Raw genomic sequence first — 20,171 nt, forward strand, 5'->3', positions numbered from 1 at the left:
CACGTCATATTACTTTCTTTTTCCATCTTAACTCTAATTCCAATGCCTCTTCCTGCCAGACTAGCAGAAAATTTCACCTTAGTGATTACTGAGCACCTCTCCCCTCCTCAAATCTCAGAGATTTTCATAATGCCAAGAAAACTAAGAAAGTCTCTATTTTCCAGCCTTTCCATCCTCATAGACCTGAGAAGGAGTCCAAGAACCTATTAATACAGGGTCACATAGGGGTGCTGCCAACCTCCTCCCTTTGCTGTTTGTTAGTTTGTTTGTTCATTCACTCACTCATTCATTCCTTCAGCGAAAGTGGTACCTACTCCATGTTACGTGTCAGACACCATTCTAAGTGGACCTGAGCAGTTCGAGGGACGAAGCATGGTGGATACAGTGGTGCAGTGCAGGATCCCCCTTCAGGAGCAAGGGATTTATCCTCCAGCTGCAGGGCGAGTTGGCTGCTGATGGCTCAGAGCTGTGTCCCTCCCAGGATGAGCCTTGGCTGAAGGTCATTGCCTTGCCCAAAGTTCTGCTCCCTCTCAGGGGCAGACCACATCTGATGACTGATCATTGTAGGAGTACAAAGGCCTGGCCCCTTGCCTCAACTGGGGACAACTCTGAAGGGGCATATGCCAACTCTGGAGGTCTCCATGGGACCATCTGCTGAGGCCTGGCTGTAACAGCATCCTCTTTCTCTGTCTAAACCTGCTTCCTGCACTTTCTTACGTTGTTATTCCCAAGGGCACACTCCCGAATAAACCTCCTGCAGTCTAAGCTCCAGCTCAAAGTGACTTCCATGGAATCTGACCTAACGCTCTCTTCCTGTTTTATTGCCCAACTTCTTTAAATTGTGCCTCCTTCGATGTCAAGACAAAAACCTGTACTTACGTAAATAAGTCTTCTATTATTTGACTATAGATTGACTCAAATAATCAAAACCAATAAACATTTAGATTATTATGACCCCATTATTTCTTTAATAACTTCCTTCTCTCTCTTTTTTTTAAATATTTATTAACTTCTCTCCTGACTTTTCTGTCTCTGTCCTTTTTTTTTCTTTTTGTTTTAAAAGATTTCTTTGACATCATCTTCTATCCCTCATATTTTTTATTCTATTTTAATTTACTTCATGTATTTTATTTCAGATCTATTATGATTATATATATTTACAGTTCTTGTTCTCTGTTCCTTTTTTATAGTATCTTATTCTTGTTGCAATGGTGCAATATAATCTCAAATCTTTTGAAGGGTATTAGAGGGTTTTAAAAGAAATTCCTTGTCTATTTCCTGAGTTATCTTCATTTCGAGTCATTTTTGCTGATGTTATTGTGTATTTATGTTTCTCTTTCATGATGTAGATTCTCCTCAGATGTTCTGATGTATTTAAAATGAGGAACCAGAAATGCTTACTTGGGGTCCTCGGCATGCCTGGGGCTTGCTGACCTGAAGGCTCAGTGTTCATTCGTGTGCAGGGAACTGAGGCCAGCTTGCATGATGGGATTGTCCTGTGTACCAGAATGAGGAGGCCTCTGTTCTGGGCCAAGAGGACTCTCATTAGATGCCCTTGTCCACCCTGGACACTTAAATAGATTTACTTAGAGAACAACTCTGGGTTTTCCCCCCAGGTAGCATTTCCTGACTGACCACTGATTGGTCTGCACAGAAAGGGACGTGTGAGTGTGCACCGGGCTTGACCATTCACAGCAGAGGCCTTTACAGATGTCCCAACTCTCACTGCTGCCACGTGAGAACTGCAGTGTTCAAGTCTGGAGACTTTGGGGGCCCTTCTGGGCAGACTGACACCTCCTATCCACAATGCAAGTTTGGGATCTGCCTCTCTTGGCTCTGTTTCAATAGCCAGGATTCTCCCACCACCTTTACATCATCTGGAACTTGGCTTAGGTCACTTATACTCTGGTGGTCCCCTTTGGTTCTCTTCTATGGTGTGGGGTCCTACATTTAAAAAGGTACCTCAATATTATTTTAATGGGGTCTCAGGAAAAAGGAGGGACAGATGCTGGGGTTCAGCCTGCTGTCTTGACCCAGAAGGCTACTATTGAGGGGGGTTTTTGTACTTAAAATAGCATGAGTTCATTCCCGTTGTTGTGCAACCAATCTCCAGAACTCTATTTTACAAAACTTCAACTCTATACCTATTAAATAACAACTCCCTAGTCCTCTCGCACCCCAGCCTCTGGCAACCACCATTCTAATTTCTGTCTCTGTGAATTTAACTGCTCTTGGTACCTCATATAAGTGGAACCGTATGATATTTGTCTTTTTGTGACTGGCTTATTTCACAGCGTAAAATCCTCAAGGTTCATCCATGTTGTAACATGTACCAGAATTTCTTTCCTTTTAAAGGCTGAATAATATTCCCTTGTATGGATATACCACATTTTGTTTCCATTTGTCTGTGGACAGACACTTGGGTTGCTCCCACCTTTTGGCTATCATGAATAATGCTGCTGTGGACATGGGTACCAATCCTATTGAATTTTAAAAGGGCTGCTATGCGGGAGAACCAGAGCCACTCAACCCCAAAGCAGATGTTTTTGTATGTAAATTTCTTATCTCATGGAGATTAAAATGTCATCATCATCACCATCATCACACTGTCATCTGTATAATAACACAGTGTGCAGAGTTTTATGTGGCACACCTCCTGTAGGTCTGTGATCATATCCTGTGAGGTAGCTTGAGAGATGGCATTCTTTCCACATTACAGTGCAAGAATCTGAGCTACAGAGAGGTTAAGTGACTTGCCAAGCTAGTAAGAGGTACAACGAAAAGTGCCAAATCATTCTATCAGCCTGAAAGACATTGCTGAACGGTTTTGTTTGCACAGACTCTTCTGTGGCTTGACGACGTCGACAGGGCCACAGAATGATTATCTTTAATCTAGCAAATTTAATGCAACTTTTTCTAACAGATGAGCCAGGCTGACATTGTAAATTTCATGTGAAAAAGAAATCTGTCTGAAGCTCTGCCAGCTAAGATAAGGCAGAATAGCAGATATGATTTAACTATTAAAATGACAGAGATTTGTTCCTCTTTTTTTCAGGAGGGGAACAAGGTAAATGTTCTGGGGTCGCTGGCACTGTTTCTTCTATATTCCTTCTAAACATGAACATTATGGTGCTGTTTATTCATCTGTTAATGACAGCTGATTATCAAACCATAAATACACATGTTGGAGCTAATGGTTTGTGAATGTTAAGCATCAGACAGTAATATTTGTGGGTATTTAGAGAACTCTACAGCTATGTCCCAATCACTGTCTAGCTTGTCAGTTTTCCATAGAATTATCTGATTCTTTGTGCTATCAGCTGAATCATGTGTTAGGCAGAAAGCAGATTGTTTTCCATTATTGCTATTTTTTTTTCTTCTCGTCAGTAAACAGATTAAAAAGAAGAGAGAGAAAGAAACAGAACTCTCTTGTGTAATCTAGGCTCCATCTATCACATTTTCTGTATTTCTTGTGGAAAATAGCAAATATGATTTCTTACTGCTTTTCATTTTCCATCATTTCAGGAACATTAGCAAATATGCACTCAATATTTTCATACCATATGTTAGAGAAAATAACAGATATGAAGATGCTAAACTTCAAACTAAAGGGCCTTCATCCTTCTCCCCTAAAATCCCTCGGTACTTATTTAAAATTAAAAAATATTTGCCAACTAGCCGTTTGCTCCCTGCATGCCAAGGTACTTGTATTTATTTCCTAAGCAGTGAGTCAGAGTAGCCTGGTGTTCAAGCTTTGACAGTATGCTAATGTGTGCTGGAGAAAGACACACCGTTCCCCAGAGTGCAACCAGCAGCTTCTGGAACTTTCAAAAAAGTGTCTTCTTTCTTCCATTCACCCAGCAAACAGTGACTGAGCATCTGCTAGTGCCCAGGAAGTCCCTGTCCTGGAGATGCTCAAGGCTGGTTGAGTGGGAGGCACTGCTGGCAGAGCAGGAAGGGCGTGGTCAGAATTCTGGCCTACCTGGGGTTTCCTTAAGCCTTTCCCCTTTGCCAGGGATGGAAACACACACCCGAGGAGTTGGGAGAATTAACTGGATTTACAGAGCTGCAGGCCTCCGGATGCTCCTGGTATTTCCATTTCTTTCACTCCCCTCACTCCTTCCAAACTGATCTCCATTCAAGACACTCTACCAACAACGCTTTCTTACCCTTCTCCATTTTTGTGCTGTATTGGACCCTACTGACCCCCAAACTCTTACCTCCCCACCTCCCCCCACTGCCCTGTTCTCTTCCTATGATCCCCTCTTCTCTGGGGCCTTTGCTTTCTTTCCTTCTCTCTCTTTTCTCTCCCTAATGGTAAATTTTCACAAAGTCTGTGCTCATTTATCTCATCATCATACTTATAGCATCAAGCATCTTTTCAAATCTTTCTTATTCTTAGATGTCACTAATGTCCATTTTCCGGGCTTCAACCATCATCTTACTCTGATGGCATCAACATTTACCTCTCTATATCTTCACATCCAAACTTCTAGCTTGAATTTTCTTTCTTTCTTTTCACTAAAAGGGGAAATTATTTAATGTAAATGCATATATTCATAAAAAAGAAAAATCTCAGATCAACAATCACCTTTGTATCTTAGAAAACTAGAAAATGAAGAGCAAACTAAGCCCAGGTCTAGTAAAGGGAGTAAATAAGAAAATCAGAGCACAGATAAAAGAAATAGAAAGTAGAAAAAAAAATATAGAGAAAATCAATGAAACCAAAATTTGGTACTTTGATGAGATTCACAAAATTGACAAACCTTTTCCTAGATGGACTAAGACAAAAGAGAGAAGACTCAAATAACTAAAATCAGGAATGAAAGAGGAGTCATTACAACCAAATTTATGGAAATCAAAAGGGTTAAAAGAGAATATCATGAATAATTGTTAGTCAACAAATTAGATCATCTAGATGAATTGAACAAATTCCTAGAAACACACCACCTACCAAGAATGAATAATGAAAAAAACAGAAAGTTTGAACAGAACTATAGCTGGTAAGATGAGTGATTATCAATTTTCAGTTTCCTGATGCAGGACTCCCTTGGGGATTTCTTGCATGGCTGGACATGTGGTGGTGAACTCCTGCAGTTTTTGTTTGTCTGAAAAATACGCTATTTTCCCCTCATTTCAGAAGGATAGTCTTACTGGGTATAGTACTCTTGGCTTGCAGTTTTTTTCTTCTGGTATTTTGAATATATCATCCCATTTTCTTCTGGCCTGTATAGTTTCTGCTAAGAAGTCTGCTGTTAATTTGATGGGGGCTCCCTTATCGGTGACTTGATGCTTTTCTCTTGCTTCTTTTAGGATTCTCTCTTTGTGTTTGAGCTTTGCCCTTTTGACTATAATGTGTCGTGGAGAGGATCTTTTTGGGTTGAATCTATTTGGGGATCTTTGAGCCTCCTGGATCTGAATGTCTATGTCCTTCTCTATACCTGGGAAGTTTTTTGGTTATAACTTCATTGAATAGATTTTCCATGCCTTTTCCTTTCTCTTCCCCTCTGGAACACCCATGATTCGAATGTTTGTACGCTTAAGGTTGTCTGCTAGCTCTTTTAGATTTTCATCATTTTTAAAAATTCTTTTTTACTTTTTTTTTTTTTTGGTCCTCCTGGGTTATTTCAAGAAGACTATCTTCAAGGTCAGAAATTCTTTCTTCTGCTAGGTCTGGCCTGCCGCTTAAGCTCTCAATTATGCTTTTTATTTTGTCAAGTGACTCTTTCAGTTCCATGAGTTCTGCTACATTACTTTTTAAGGTATTCATCTCTTTGCAAATTTCCTCCATCATATCCTTGATATTTTTCTTGTTTCATTATGTTGTCTGAGTCTTCTTGACTCAGTTAGTTTCCTTAAGAAAACTAACTGAGTTAGTTTTCACAGTGAGTTTCCTTAAGATTGTTGCTTGGAATTCATTTTCAGTCATTTCAAGGGTTTCCTGCTCTATTCTGGTATTTGAGAATTACTGTACTCTTTTTGTGGTGTCATATTTTCTTGGATTTTCATATTTTTAGTTATCTCTTTGTTGATTTCTGGTCATCTTGTAGAGCAGTTGCTTCTTCTTTTACTCTACAGAGGATAATAGAAGAAGAAGGTAATAGAAAAAGAAGAGAGAAATGTCCTCTCTTTTTCCAGTCTCTATTGGTGACACTCCTTGGGTCAACGCAGTTGAGTGTCTGGCAGGCCACCTGTGCAGTGGCTGTGGCTACAGCTGTGGTGTTAAGCTGCTTTTGCAGCAGCTGTGGCTGTGGTGGTGGCTGTTGAGGGCCACCTGTGTGGAACTGGTGTTTTCATTGTGCTCCCTGCATGCTTCTGGGCAGGAGATGCTACCCTCGGCTCCTGCCCAGGCCCCCAGGCATACTCCACTGCTTGCCTGCTTCTGGGCGGAGGGGGTGGCTGCCTTCAGCTCCTGCCCAGGCCCCCTGGGTGTGCTCCTCTAGCTTGAATTTTCACTTGAATACTCAACTTGGATGTTCACATTCAACTGAAACTCTCTAAAGTTATACGCCAAACCAACTCCCCTACTAGATTTTTCATTTTTCCCCTCTGTCAGTAGTACCATTTTCTCAATTATCCACAAAGAAAATATTAGAGTCAAATGTATCTATTTCTTCTCTTTAGCAGCTTTTTCACTTACTCAAACCATTTTTCTTGACTCCTCTTCCAAAACATTTCTTTTCTTTTTTTTTTTTTTTTGTCTTTTTGTGACTGGTAAGGGGATCGCAACCCTTGGCTTGGTGTCGCCTGCACCGCGCTCAGCCAGTGAGTGCACCGGCCATCCCTATATAGGATCCGAACCCGCGGTGGGAGTGCCGCTGTGCTCTCAAGCGCCGCACTCTCCCGAGTGTGCCACGGGGCCGGCCCACAAAACATTTCTGAACAGAAAAGCATTCGACTATGTCACAAAATACAACAGGAAAATTTAAAAACTCCTGTGAATAAGGAAACCTATAAACTTATAAAGCAACCCATACAGTATAATCCCAACTTTGTTATAGTTGTATTGTTTGTGCATATATCTACTTCTGTTCTACAAATCTAATCCATCTACATATGTGCATAAAAATAGACTGAAAGAATGTTCAGAAAATGCTGTATTATGTGTCCCTCAGAAATGGAATTATGACTGAATTTTACTTTCTTTTTTATGTTTCTTTTTTCCTCTTTATTTTTCTGTTGTTCTGATGCCCAGGATGGGGTTAATTTTAATCCTTGGTTTATGAAACACATTCATCACTGGTTCCTTCACCCCCCTTTTATTTACTTATTTTTGTATTTATTGATAGTTGCAATGGGCATCTATGCCCACCACCCAACCCATACTCTAAAACAAGGACATTGGCACCTCTGCTGTGTGCTTCCCTTCATCTCCTGGGCCCTACCAGCAAAGTCTAAGGGAGCCCACTGGCTCACATCCTGTCCAACACTTAGTATGTCAGGCTTCTTAACTTTTCAACCAAATGGGTATAAGGCAGGAGTTTATTGTGGTTTTGATTTATGCTTTCCTCCTCTCTGAACTTATAATCTTCTCACTTTACCATTTTTCAACTAGGTCGTTTGTTTTCATCATACTGATTTGTAGGAATAAAGCAAGGATGTCTAGTCATACTACTAATATTCAACATTGTTCTGGAGGTCCTAGGCAAAAAATAAAAGACATGAAAAATAAATTAAAGACATTAGGATTGGGAAAGAAGAAACATATCACCATCATTCTTTGCATATGATATTACTGAGTACAAAGAAATTCCCAAATAAGCTACAAATTTTTTTGGAATTAAAGGACACGTCACCAAGGTGGCTGGATATGAAATCAATAAACAAATGCCAGTGGCATTTCTATACATTAGCAATAAACAGAAAATGTAATATTGGGAAGGTCATCCAGAACAGCAAAACGACAATACTACATCAGTTCTCAGGTGACATGGAGGATGCTTTTTAGAGATTACGCACTGAGCACCACTCATCTAGAATATCTGTGCATTTTCCCCACCAACTGAATTTTGTGATTACCCAGAGTCTATTGTGCTAGTTCCCAACCCTGTTTACGTCAGTTGCACTTGTTATTGTAACCAGGTAATTTAATTAAATTTAACCGATAAAATAGGAATGCACAAAGAAGAATGATTGCATCTATACAATGCATGTTGAATGCTATTGTAAAGACTCAGCACAGACGAGTCATTGAAACATTGCAATGGAATTAGGAGTGGTCAAAACAATTGTAAAAAGTCACAAAAATTGAAAATCGAAAAATCACAAGCATATAAAAGATTATTCAAAAAGATTATTTGCAAATGTCTTTAAGTTCTTGTTCCATTATAAAGTACTTGAAAATAACATGGATCAAACCAACGTATTATGGTGTGATCCATGTAGAAAATACCTCTGAAATGCCCTTGAGTGCTCTACACTCAAAGAGGAGGTCTTGCACCTACAGCACATTATTGTCAAATACATATAAATGTATTTGTTTTGATTTAACTATAAAGTTTAAAGTGTTTGTATAATTTTTTTTCTGATTTCCTGCTTGACCTGACTACTTTGATGAACTGACCTGTTCTAATCTAATTGAATGAGAGAATGTCCACAACCTACACAGTTGAATCTCTTTGTTCTAAAGCAGCTTTTCCCAGGAAGGAAGCTGAGAACTAAGATTTCCAATGAGAATCCTCCAAAGTCCCAAAAAGTATTACGTTATTTAAAAAAATGTCAATCCAGTGTTTTCCACATTTTAAAAATTGCTATCAATCTATTTGAGTCATTTCCCTGCCCCTGGGTACGTACAGAATAAAATCTAAAACTTTGGCATTCAGGGCTCTCTCTAAAACAACTGACATTTGCCTCTTGCTCTCCCTAACTTCTCACTTCTTTCCTTCATATTCCCTGAAACACACGTGGATTATTATTTTCTGATTATGCACTTGTGCCTTTTTCATGAGCTCGTTACTCTGCTCATTCATCTAGAGAATTCCTATTTATCCTTCAAAACCCAGCCCGAATGTGTCATCTCTGGGAAGCCTTCCGCAATCCCTGCTTTGTTCTAATAGCTCTTTATGCATGGTCCTTGATAGCACTTTTCAGATTACTTCGGAGTTTTTTGCTTTGGTTTCAGTGGAACCTGTAGAATCTTAGCTTTCAGCATCTTGGACATTTGTAATCTTTTCCCCACCTTATTTTACCATTTTATCTGAGCTTTGCTCCAGTCCTGACAGTCCAGTCTTGCGTAGCGGCTCAGGAACATTTGTTTAAAAATATGAATGAATGAATAAATGAACAGACACTCATCACTTCTTACATATTTGATTTTTCTTATTCAAACACCTGTAGACATAAAAACCCACTGTAATTTAAATGACAACTTAAGTATAATATCCGCTGACTTGAATCACTCATTCTCTTAATGCTCAGCAATTTCTTCTTGTAGTCATAAATAACGTCCTTTCTTGTTTAAAAAAAAACAGGAGTGAAACTCAAATTGTTGAATAGATAAATAGCTTTATTAAATGTGATAGCTTCAGCATTTCACAGATTTGTCAGTAAAACTTCTCAACTGAGAGAACGTGATGCCTTTCAGCTTCCTCAGCTGTAAATCAGGGGCAATAGTGGGACTGACATCTCAGGACTATGTTGAGCATTTAGTGAGATGGTTTATGTAAGTTGTCTGAACACAGCAGGGACCCAACAGATATCAGTGGACTTAAATGGCTAAGTTGTTGTTAAACCATTACAGACCATATAGCAGTACAGACCAGAGCTAACCACATGCATTCCCTGAGACCCAGCAATTCCACTCCTAGGTATATATACCCAATAGAAAAGCCCACATAGGTGCATTAAAAGACCTGATGAGGGTGTTGACAGCATCAATATTTGTAACAGCCCCAAACTGGAGATGATCCAAATGTCAGCATTAGAAGGAATAAACACATTGTGTTAGACTCGCATCATGGAATACTACACAGCAACAAGAACAAATGAAGAGCTACAACATGGATAAATCTCAAACACAACACGAGGGAAAGAAGTCAGATGCAGCAGAGTACCTACGGTCTATTCAATTGCTATAAACTTTAACACATGCACTAGTCTGTGCTGATGGAAAGCGCAAGTGGAGGTCGTGATGTTGGAGGTAGGATCCGGGGGGCCCAGTAGTGGCCTCAAACCCCAGTCCTCTTACCAAGTTCTTGATTCCACCATAGGAAAGAATTCAGAGTCACAGTAGAAAGCAAGAGCAAGTTTAATGAAATAGTTAAGAAAAAATACAGGTTCCACGGAGAGAGTGTGGCATGTTCCAGAGACTGAGCAGGGCCCACACCGAGTCTAACACAGAAGTTCGGTACATACATCAAGTCTAACACACAAGCCAGAAAAACATACTTGAAGTTCAGAGCAAAGTGCAGGCTGGCTCAAGAGAGTGAGCAGCTGCTTGCTGAAATTAAGACAGATACAGAGTAAAGTGCACACACCTCAGCCAGCCAAGTGCAGGTTTCCTCCAGGAAAGTGAGCAGCAACAGCACTTCCTTTGGCTGGGATTCAGCTTTTATAGTTCCTCTATCTAATGAGTGTTCAACTAAGGGGGTGGTTCCCAGTTGTATGCACCAGAAGGTTCTGTGTTCTCTATTGAGCATGCCCAGCCACTGGATTGCATAAGCCAGCCCTCTGTTGTCTCACTTTCCCCATGTTGGTGCTAAGAATAGGTCTAACTGGCAACAGTTACTTTCCTCCAGGGGAGAGCTCAGAGGAGGGGGCCTGAGACCTCAGGGAGTGGCTGGAAACCCAGAGGCATGTCCTGAAACCCCAGCCCAGGGAAACTGAGCACCGCCTGTATCAGTAGAGCCTGGGAGAGAGTAGGAGGGGCTCCTGGGATGCTGTGATGTTCTAGATCTTGAACTGGGTGGTTATCAAGATGTGTTCACTTTGTAAACTTCATAAAGCTATCTGTGAACTGTGTGCTTTTCTGTATGGATGCCACACTTCAATAGAAAGCTTAACTAAAAGGACAAAAGTACTGGCTGGGTGTTTAGAACGTTGGACTGGACAAACACAATGATGAGGAATTCCCGGTGTTTGAGCATGTAAAGCTAGGGCTGGGTCTGGAGCTCACAGACCTCTTGTGCCGGTTGTCCAAACTGGGTCACAAACACTTCACACACAGGTCTGTGAGCTAGGTAACAGGAAAAAGGTCCTTGGAGCTGTGGGTGAAGAAATAATAGGCTTTACTTTTAGACATAAGTTCGGCGCACCAGCAGTTCAGAGCCCTGCCTCACACACTGAAGAGCACACAAAAATAGCAACAAGCCACAAGATACATGGGTGTGCATGTGCACTAACTCTACTCCCACAAAACTTGTTTACAAAGGCTATGCTGTGCCACACTCAGCTGGACCTGAGGTGAGGGGGCCTGACTAAACTACTCTATTGTCCTCACAGAGCATGTAGCAGAGATGTAGGGAAGCAGTTAAAAGGATTTGTGAAGAACAATCTTTCAGTTGGTGTGTATCTAGGGATGAAAAACAAACCCTTTGATGGTCATGGCTTGTTTTCTTTTCTGGATGACATGGCAAAAATGCTTGTCACCTGCTGAGATAAGGGAGTAGCCATCTGGAAAAATAAATAATCCAAACTTCACACCGCACATCAGGACAAATTCTAAATGAATCAAAGATTTATATATAAAATAGAAAACCATAAATGTACTAGAAGAAAAATGAGAGAATTCCTTTTTAATCTTGGAGTGGAGAAGGCCTTTTTAACCATGACACAAAAGCAAGGAACCATGAAAGAAAACATGGATAAATTTGACTACACAATAATGAAAGCCTTCTCTATGGCAAAACAACCACTACTACATCACACAAAAAGGAAGCAAACAAACAGATAAATTGTATTTCAATCATAGTAAAAGACTAACCTTCTGTCTTAGTTCCTTTTCATGCTGCTGAAACAGAATACCACAGACTGGGTAATTTACAATGAACAGAAATTTATTTGGCTCATGGTTCTGGAGGCTGGGAAGTCCAAGATCAAGGGCTGCATCTGGTGAGGGTCTTCTTGCTGTGGTATAACATGATGGAAAGCATCACATGGTGAGAGAGCCCACGTAAGAGAGCAACAGAGGGCTGAACTCACTTTTATAAGCCCACTCCAGGGCTAACAAACCCACTTCCATGATAATGACATTAACTCATTCATGAGGACAAGACCTAATCACCGCATAAACATCCCACCTCTCAACAGTTTTGGTTTGGGGATTAAGTTAACATGTGAACCTTGGGGGACACATTCAAACCATAGCACCTTCCTAATAGGTCAAGAGGTCCTAGAAATTGATAAAACCAAAACCTCAATAGCAAAATAGGCAAAGGTTATGAACAGATAGTTTACAGAAAAAGAAATACAAATTGCTCTTAAACATATAAAAAAATGCTTAGCCTTATTCATAATAAGAGAAATGCAAATAAAAATGGAGACTCCATTTTTCACCTGCTCTATTAGAAGAAAAACATGTCTGGTAATGCTCTGTCAGTGAAACTGTGGGAAACAGGCACATTTATACTTTGCTCTCAGGTGTGTAAATTGGTGCAACCCTTGTGGAGGTTATCTGGCAATATCTATCAAAATTGGAAAGACATAGGTCTTTGACCATGAATTCCAGTTTTGGAAATTTGTCCTAAAAATCTAGTAGCCCACATGCAAACTGATGTCTCTATTGGGTTATTCACTGCAGCACTGGAATCACAGAAGACTGGAAGTAATCCAAATCCATCAACAGATGGCTAGTTAAATAAATGATGCATCTCTACAATGGAATCCCATGTAGAAAGGAGCAGCTCTCCGAGTAGAAAAGAAAAGATCTCTATGATTCATCATTATGCAGAAAAAAAGCAAGGGAGATCAGTGTATTTAATATGGTACTTTTTATGTAAAGGCATGTATGTGTGTGTGGGGGGGGGGTAATAGAAGAATCTATATTCATAGTTGCTTGATCTGCATAAAGACGCCTAAAGAATACATTAAGAATCTCAAAACAGAGGCTACCTGTATATAGAGGGGAAGGTGGGGGGAAATTGAATGGGTGGGAAATGGGGTGGGAAGAAGACTTTTCCCTGATTACATTTCATATTAAAATATTTTTTTACCTTTGTGAATATATTAGCTATGCAAATAATTTGGAACAAACTATCACATCTTATCTTGCACTGGCTATAGTTTTACACAGAATATCCTGCCTCTTTCTTAAGTTGGTGACTTAACAAAGCATAATAAAGAGAGAATTTGTGTTCTTTCGTGGTTTCAGTCTTTTTATTAATAAAAGAGCAAACAGAAGTTATGCACTAAGCCAGGATTTGTGTTTCTGTTCAATGGTTTTTAGAGAAATAAAGGAATTTGAATGTGCTGTCTAACCTACTTTTGAGTGTCAGCTTAAAGGACAGAGTTTTGGAAGGCTGGAACTGGCCAGGGGCACAGCCAACAGGATGTGTTTTTGATCAATCACCTGTAGCTTTACCGGCAGAGGCAAAGGCTGGGAAAGTGGGAGTTTGGCAAAAAAATTTAGTGAGCTCCAATTTTACTCAGTTACCTGGATATTTCAAACAACAGTAGCTCTTGGGTAAAAATAATTCTGGGCGATTACTTGATTTCTTATTTTATTTCATGTGACACAACAGAAAAGTGTGACATAATCCACACCCATCCCATGTCGGATTCCACAGACCCTCTTGTAAGGGCAGGTCTTTATTCACTCCCTGAGGGAAGAGCTGAAGGCTGCAATTCTTTTTGTCTCAATGGCTCACACCTCCAATCCTACAGCCAGCAGGTAAAGAGGAAATTGACACTGGAGGTGCCCAGGCCACTGGCACGTGGACCCGGCCTGCTGAGTGGCTCTCCATTAATTAAAGGGAACGTGAGGTGAAGTCGTCGTCTGAAATTGTCTCCATAAAGGAGAACTTCACTTGGCTTTAGGTGAGAGCCAATCAATAAATTGGTTGAGAGCAGAGACGTGCAGGGAGAGCGAGGATTTGTTGAAAAACAGGGGTCGTGAAGAGTCAACGGGGGTCGGGGGCGGGGGAGCCGAGCCATTTGCAAAGGTCAATAACATAAAACAAAAACTGCTCCGATGCCCGCACGCCCTTTCCCTGCATAAACGAGCTGATCTTCGCCAGCCTTGGGAGAGGCAGAGAGAGGGGGCAGGGGCGATTGTCGCGGAACCCTGGCCATCACGTCAGCCCCCGTGATTGTCTGCATTGGGACAGGACAGAGGGGAGATCAGCCAGGAAGCCACCGTCCCGGAGGTGTCCCCGCACAGCCCCCGGACGCGGAGCCCAGGTGCGCTCGGTCGCCTGGAGGTGACCCGGGCGGGCTGACGGCCCCACCTTCCCGGCCGCGTCGCTGTCACGTAGCGTCCTGCCGCATCCACAGAGCGCCTCGCCGCCGCCCGTTTACTTGTCGCTCTGCTGAGGGTCGTGCTCGCGTCCCCTGCCTGAGCCGAGAGAGACCAAGGGCCCGCCGCCCTGGGGGCAGCTGCCGGCTTTGTGACCGTGGGCAAGTCGTTCCGTCCCTTTTGGGCGTGCTGAGCTATAGACGGAGAAATTACGGGGGCCCCCTTTTCCTCAGGGTCATGCCATGCCAGATCTTATGTGTTTCCCTCACGTAACAAATCTGAGAGCCCAAAGGCCACCATCAGAGACAAAGTTCACTGAGCCGGGCGGGCAGCTTCTCACCGCCCTGCTCACCCGCATCCTCGCGCTCCCTGAGTTCGTGTCACTCCAGTCCCTCCTCCGCTGGGGACCCTCCGATGGCCGCATCTCACGCAGGGTCAGTCTTCAGAATGGCCCGGGCACTCCCCGGCGGCCCTGTCCCTCCCCTCCGGCCCTGTCCCTCCCCGGCGGCCTTGTCCCTCCACCTCTGCCTGGTCTCCTCTGCTCTGGCCACCCGGCCACCTCGCCGTCCTTCACACACACCTGGACCAGCCTCTGAGGCAGGCACTCGCTGTTTCACAAAGCTGCGTGGCTCTTTCTTCCAATGTCACCTTCTCAGGGAGGGCTTCCCTGAGTGTTCTCGGTGCCCCCTGGCTTATTTCTTCCGTGGCACTTGCCACCAGCTGACTCACTCTAGGTCACATGCACCCGGTGGTGTCCCTCTCCCCAGACCAGACCGAGGCCCCCAGGGTGGGGATTCTGCTACTGTGTGTCCTGCAGTATCTCCAGCACCTTCCTCAGTGCCTGGCACATGGCAGACGATAAATATCACCTGAATAAATGAACATAGATCTATTTTAGCAATTAATATAATTATAAATAACAATAAATGCTTGTATTACAATTTGCAAAGCTTGATGAATGCAAAGCCCCATGGCATTCCTGGATCGTAGGCACGTTTGCCAGTCACAAACTTGAACGTGCAAAGATGGTCACGTTCTGTACACTGGGAGTTAACTCGTTTCCAAACCCCTAAGTCCACCCCGGGGCAGAACGTCTCGTCCTGCCAATGCAGGGAAACAGCATTTCGTCCCCGTCCTTCCCCTTCCCCAGGCTGATTCCAGGGCATTGGCCTCCAGCGTGCTGTCTGTCCTCCAGCTGGGCTACCTCGTCTTGTGCTGGCCGGGGTGGGTGGAGAATGGATCCTACCCCACCTCAGCTCTCGGGGGATGCCTATCCTGGGAAGGACCACGAGCTCCTACCTGTGCCAGGCTCAGTAGTGCACCGTTGGCCCCACCTTGGGGCTGCACTGGGCACCAGGCAGCAATGCCCATCTTGGCTCCTCAGCTCCCTTTTATGTGCCACACAGGCAGGGGTCACTGTTCAGATCTCCTCCCATGCCCTGAGTGTCTTCCCTCCTGTCCACGGCTGCCAACCAGTCATTACTGTCCTCTGACTCTTTTCAAGGCTCCTTCCTCTCAGAATTCCACCAGGCAATAATTTTTGGTTCTTTAATTTTGGGTCTCCAAATCCATCAGGGGGGATCTCAGAGGCTGCCCTGGGAGGAACGGAGGAAAGAGGGTCCCTCATTGGCATTTAACCGCCAGCTACCCTCTCCCTGCTTTCTCTGGCCTTCCCCCTGGCTGGGCATGGGCATCCTTCCCCCCGCCACGGTCCCCGCCCAGGACCTCCAGGGTTCAGTTGCGATGGGCCTGCCAAGGGTTTAGAACCCCCCTGCTTCCCAAGCCCTTTCTCTCTCAAGCTTTTGGTACCTGAAAACTAAACACAAGGCCGGCTGTCAGACAGTGACCCAGGCACGGACCTCCACAAGTCTATTTCAAAACTCAAAGGGAAGAAACGGGAACCACCCAGAAGGGAAAACATGCTGCATAATATTTCAAAATGTTGTCTACATTCAAATTCACTGCTGATTTACAGTTTACCAAAACATTTTCACCCACATAAGAGCATTTGATCTACATAGTCTTGCTGTAGAAACAAAACAGGGCTCCAATCAAATGGGACATAAAGGGCACTTCATCCTGCAACTTCAGTCTTTTGGTTCCAAAACCTGGGTTTTTTTCCTGTCTTTGGGCTCTAACTGGCCTCCATGATAAATATTTGATGACCTGTCACATTTATTAGCCTAAAGACCGTATTTGATTAAGTCCTGTGTCCTACACTTAACAGACTTGAAAACTGTGAGGTGAGTAGATAAATTTCTACTCCCCAAATGCAGTTACCCTTGAGGGGCTTATTTTTGGAGTCACTTCCTTTGGTCCCTTTGTCTGTTGTTTGTCTATTTCGCTCGTCCTGATGTCTGCTCCTCTCTTCCATCTGTCTGTAGCATATCTTTCTGGATAATTTTTTTTGCCTATTTCCTTGCCTGATGCTGGACTAGCAGGCACTTTATAATACTTCCAAGTAATACAGGTCTTATTTATTTTTCTCTTTAATAAACACAAAACAGATAATAAATTGCTATTTCAAACAAAGAACTATTTTACAAACAAATAAAAGTCGTAAGGCCCCTTGGTTCCCAAAGTGGATTTTCAAAGGTGCTAAAAATATACAAGCACCCAATTATTTCATATAGGTCTACCTCTTTTTAGGCTAAGTAAATAATATGTTTTGTGCTTACAGGGGATTTTAAAGACATGTTTATCTTTTTTTCTCCTTTTGCTGAGCAAATTTCATTGACTAATCTCAATATTTATTCTACTCACAAGACCATCTTTTAGTGAGAGGTTGGGTTTTTAAGAATTCTTTTTAATTGCCTAAAAAGTCTGACTGTATTTGTCTGGTTGTTAAAAACATGTTTTTATTCTGGTAACACATTTGAAAGGTGCTAAAATTTGGTTTTCCAATAGGTGCTATCAGCTATATTTCTAAATTTAGGGATAGTGACAAAGTAAGGTAATCTTTAACAGACGATTGTGCTGTAAAAGTGCAAAGACTGCCAAACACAGTATTGAAAATATATGCTTGTTTTTCTGGTTTTCTCTCTATTCCTGCCCCACCCCCACGCCTGTATCCATCCGATCATTTGTGAATTCATTCATGGAACAAACATTTATTGAGCAGCTACTATGTCCCGGAGACTGCCCAGGCACCTGCCGGGTGCTGAGATGGAGTCTCCAGGTGGTACATTGTCTGCCCTCAGGGAGCCAGGTGCAGAGGAAGAGGGAGGGCCAGGGAAGGCTTCTCCAAGGAGAAGACCCCTGAGGTGGGCTTTGAAGGGGAAGATCAAGTGAAAATCTTTTTCCGATTTCCAGAAACCACTCCGTTTCTCGCAATTACGCCATGATTCTGTGTGATTTGGCTAGTCTGTGCTCAGACCTTACAGATCTTCCCTTTGTTCAACTCTCCTTGAGTGTATAATTAAAGTCTGTCTTCTGTCTCCTGCCACGCCCCTGTCTGATGAGGAGCTGGCAGCAAGTTGAAGGGAGGATGAGGCATTTCCAAACCCCACATCCTTGAAGGGGATGTAGAAGTCTGTACCACGCTTCTGTGCTCTCCCTGTGTACGTAACTGACTGAGGGTAAAGTTGTTTGACAGTGGCCTCTTCTGCCATTTCACCCAACAGAACACAGCCCTGAGATTTCTTTTTCCTTGAAAAGACCAAAATAATTGGGAACAACCCAATGTTCATCAGGTTTGCACTTGTTCAGTGGAACATTATCTAGCCTCTGAAAATAATTACAAAGATAGTAGTGGACATGGAAAATTTTCTAGGATGTCTCTGTGTTAAAAATGAATAAAAATGGTCTTTATGATTACAGCAATGTAAACATAGGTGCATATTGATAAGCACTAGAGGGGAATATGTTAAAAATAAAAATGACGTTGAGAGTGTGGCGATTGTATTAGTTAGGATAATGCAGGTAGTTGTGAAAGAAAAACTCTGACATGTCAGGGGCAGTTCAGGTATTCAAGGACCCAGGCTGCTTCCAGCTCAGGGTTACCCCTTTCTGTAGGCTCTTGGAGTCTCCTCTGTTCAGTGGGAGGAAGAGTCACACCCCAATCCTCTTTGTCCTGAAAGTGTCAGTCTGTATTTCCACTTACATTTGATTGGCTTGAATGTATCACGTGAGGGCTGGGAAATGTAGTCCTGGCTGGGCTGCTGCTTCCCAGCAAGGGCACATAATACTTTAGTATACTTTAAATATTTTAATACCTTAGTATTTAGTTATCTGACTCTGCCCCAGTGATTTTTTCCCTTGTTTTCTTTAGTTTTGTTAGGTATATTTTTACAGAAATGAAGAAAATTAAGAGACTCCTGTGTATTCTTTTATTTCAGGAAAGTGAAACGGGCATATAAACTCAGGAAACTGAGATACTGGGGAGTAGAAACGCTGGCAGGCAAAGCTAAAGCAGAAATTAAAGCGCACGTCTTAGTGTGTGCCACACTCAGCTTTTCTTCTCATTTTCAAATTTTGGCTGGAGTATTATCTGTTATGAACTGAATTGTGTCTCCCCAAAGTTCATGCGTTGAAGCCCTAATCTCTGATGTGACCATATTTGGAGACAGAACCTTAAAAGAGGTAATTAAGATTACATGAGGTTAGGAGGGTGGGGCTCTAAGCCAATGTGACTGGTGTCTTTATAAGAAGAGGAAGAGACACCAGGGATGTGTGTACACAGAGGAAAGTCCTGTGAGGACACAGTGAGCAGATGACCATCTGCAAGCCAGGGACTGGAGCCTCAGCAGAAACCAAACCTGCCAACATATTGATCTTGGACTTCTAGCTTCCAGAACTTTGAGAAAATGAATTTCTGTTGTTTATGCCACTTAGCCAGTGGCATTTTGTTTATGGCAGCCCCAGAAAACTAACACATCACTCTTCCATCCGTCAATTTTTTATCCCAACTTTTTGCCCCTTAAAGCTCAGATAGAGTGCCACCCCCTCTGGGAAGCCTTCCCTTTACCCCAAGCTGCACTGAATGTTTCTTTCTTGGGCTCTCTCAATATCCTGATGTCACTGTTCCCATATTGCTTATGAAATCTGCCTATAGTGCCATCTCCTTATCTAGAATGTGAGCTCTACACCAGGAGGGACTGTATCTTGTAGCTCCATGCACGTAGAACAGTGCCTGGCACACAGTGAGTGCTCAATAAATAAATGGCTGGCAAACAAATGAAGGAACAAATATTTCTAAAGAAACTAAGAACAAGTAGATAATCATTTTGACTGATGAAAGCTGGCCAGTAGAAGTCTTTGAGTTGTGTGACAAGGAGTCAGGGATGCTTCTGTCCACGTGCTGTCCGGAAAGACTTTATTTATGCTTGACTATGCAGAGCTTAACAATATAGAAGGGCGATTATGAATATGTTGAACCCTTAGTACAGTGCTCATCTGGGACAGGCTCAGAGGCTTGCTGACTTTGTAAATATTTTTTTTCCTTTGGTAATTTTTGACACTGAGTCTGTAGTAGGTGTCTTGACCGAACTGAAACCATAAACAAAAAATTTTCTAGAACAATAAATGCCCCAGTATTTCTCCTTTTTGGAAGGTGCTGTCCCCTGCTCCCTATTCTATCGGTTACACTACTTAAAATTTTATCTTACTTTAAAGGTTCTCTTCAAGTCCCTTCTGCTTGATGAATCCTACACTGTCCATGGCAGCCTCACGAGCAGAGCCTCAATGTTGATTTCTGGTCCATAAATCCTACTTTCCTCTTGAAGGCACATAGGGTGGTAACATTCAAAAGATCTGGGTTGAGGGGATGCCAGCCAAAAAGCTG

Source organism: Cynocephalus volans, chromosome 7, assembly GCF_027409185.1.
Source record: "Cynocephalus volans isolate mCynVol1 chromosome 7, mCynVol1.pri, whole genome shotgun sequence".
NCBI lineage: Eukaryota > Metazoa > Chordata > Mammalia > Dermoptera > Cynocephalidae > Cynocephalus > Cynocephalus volans.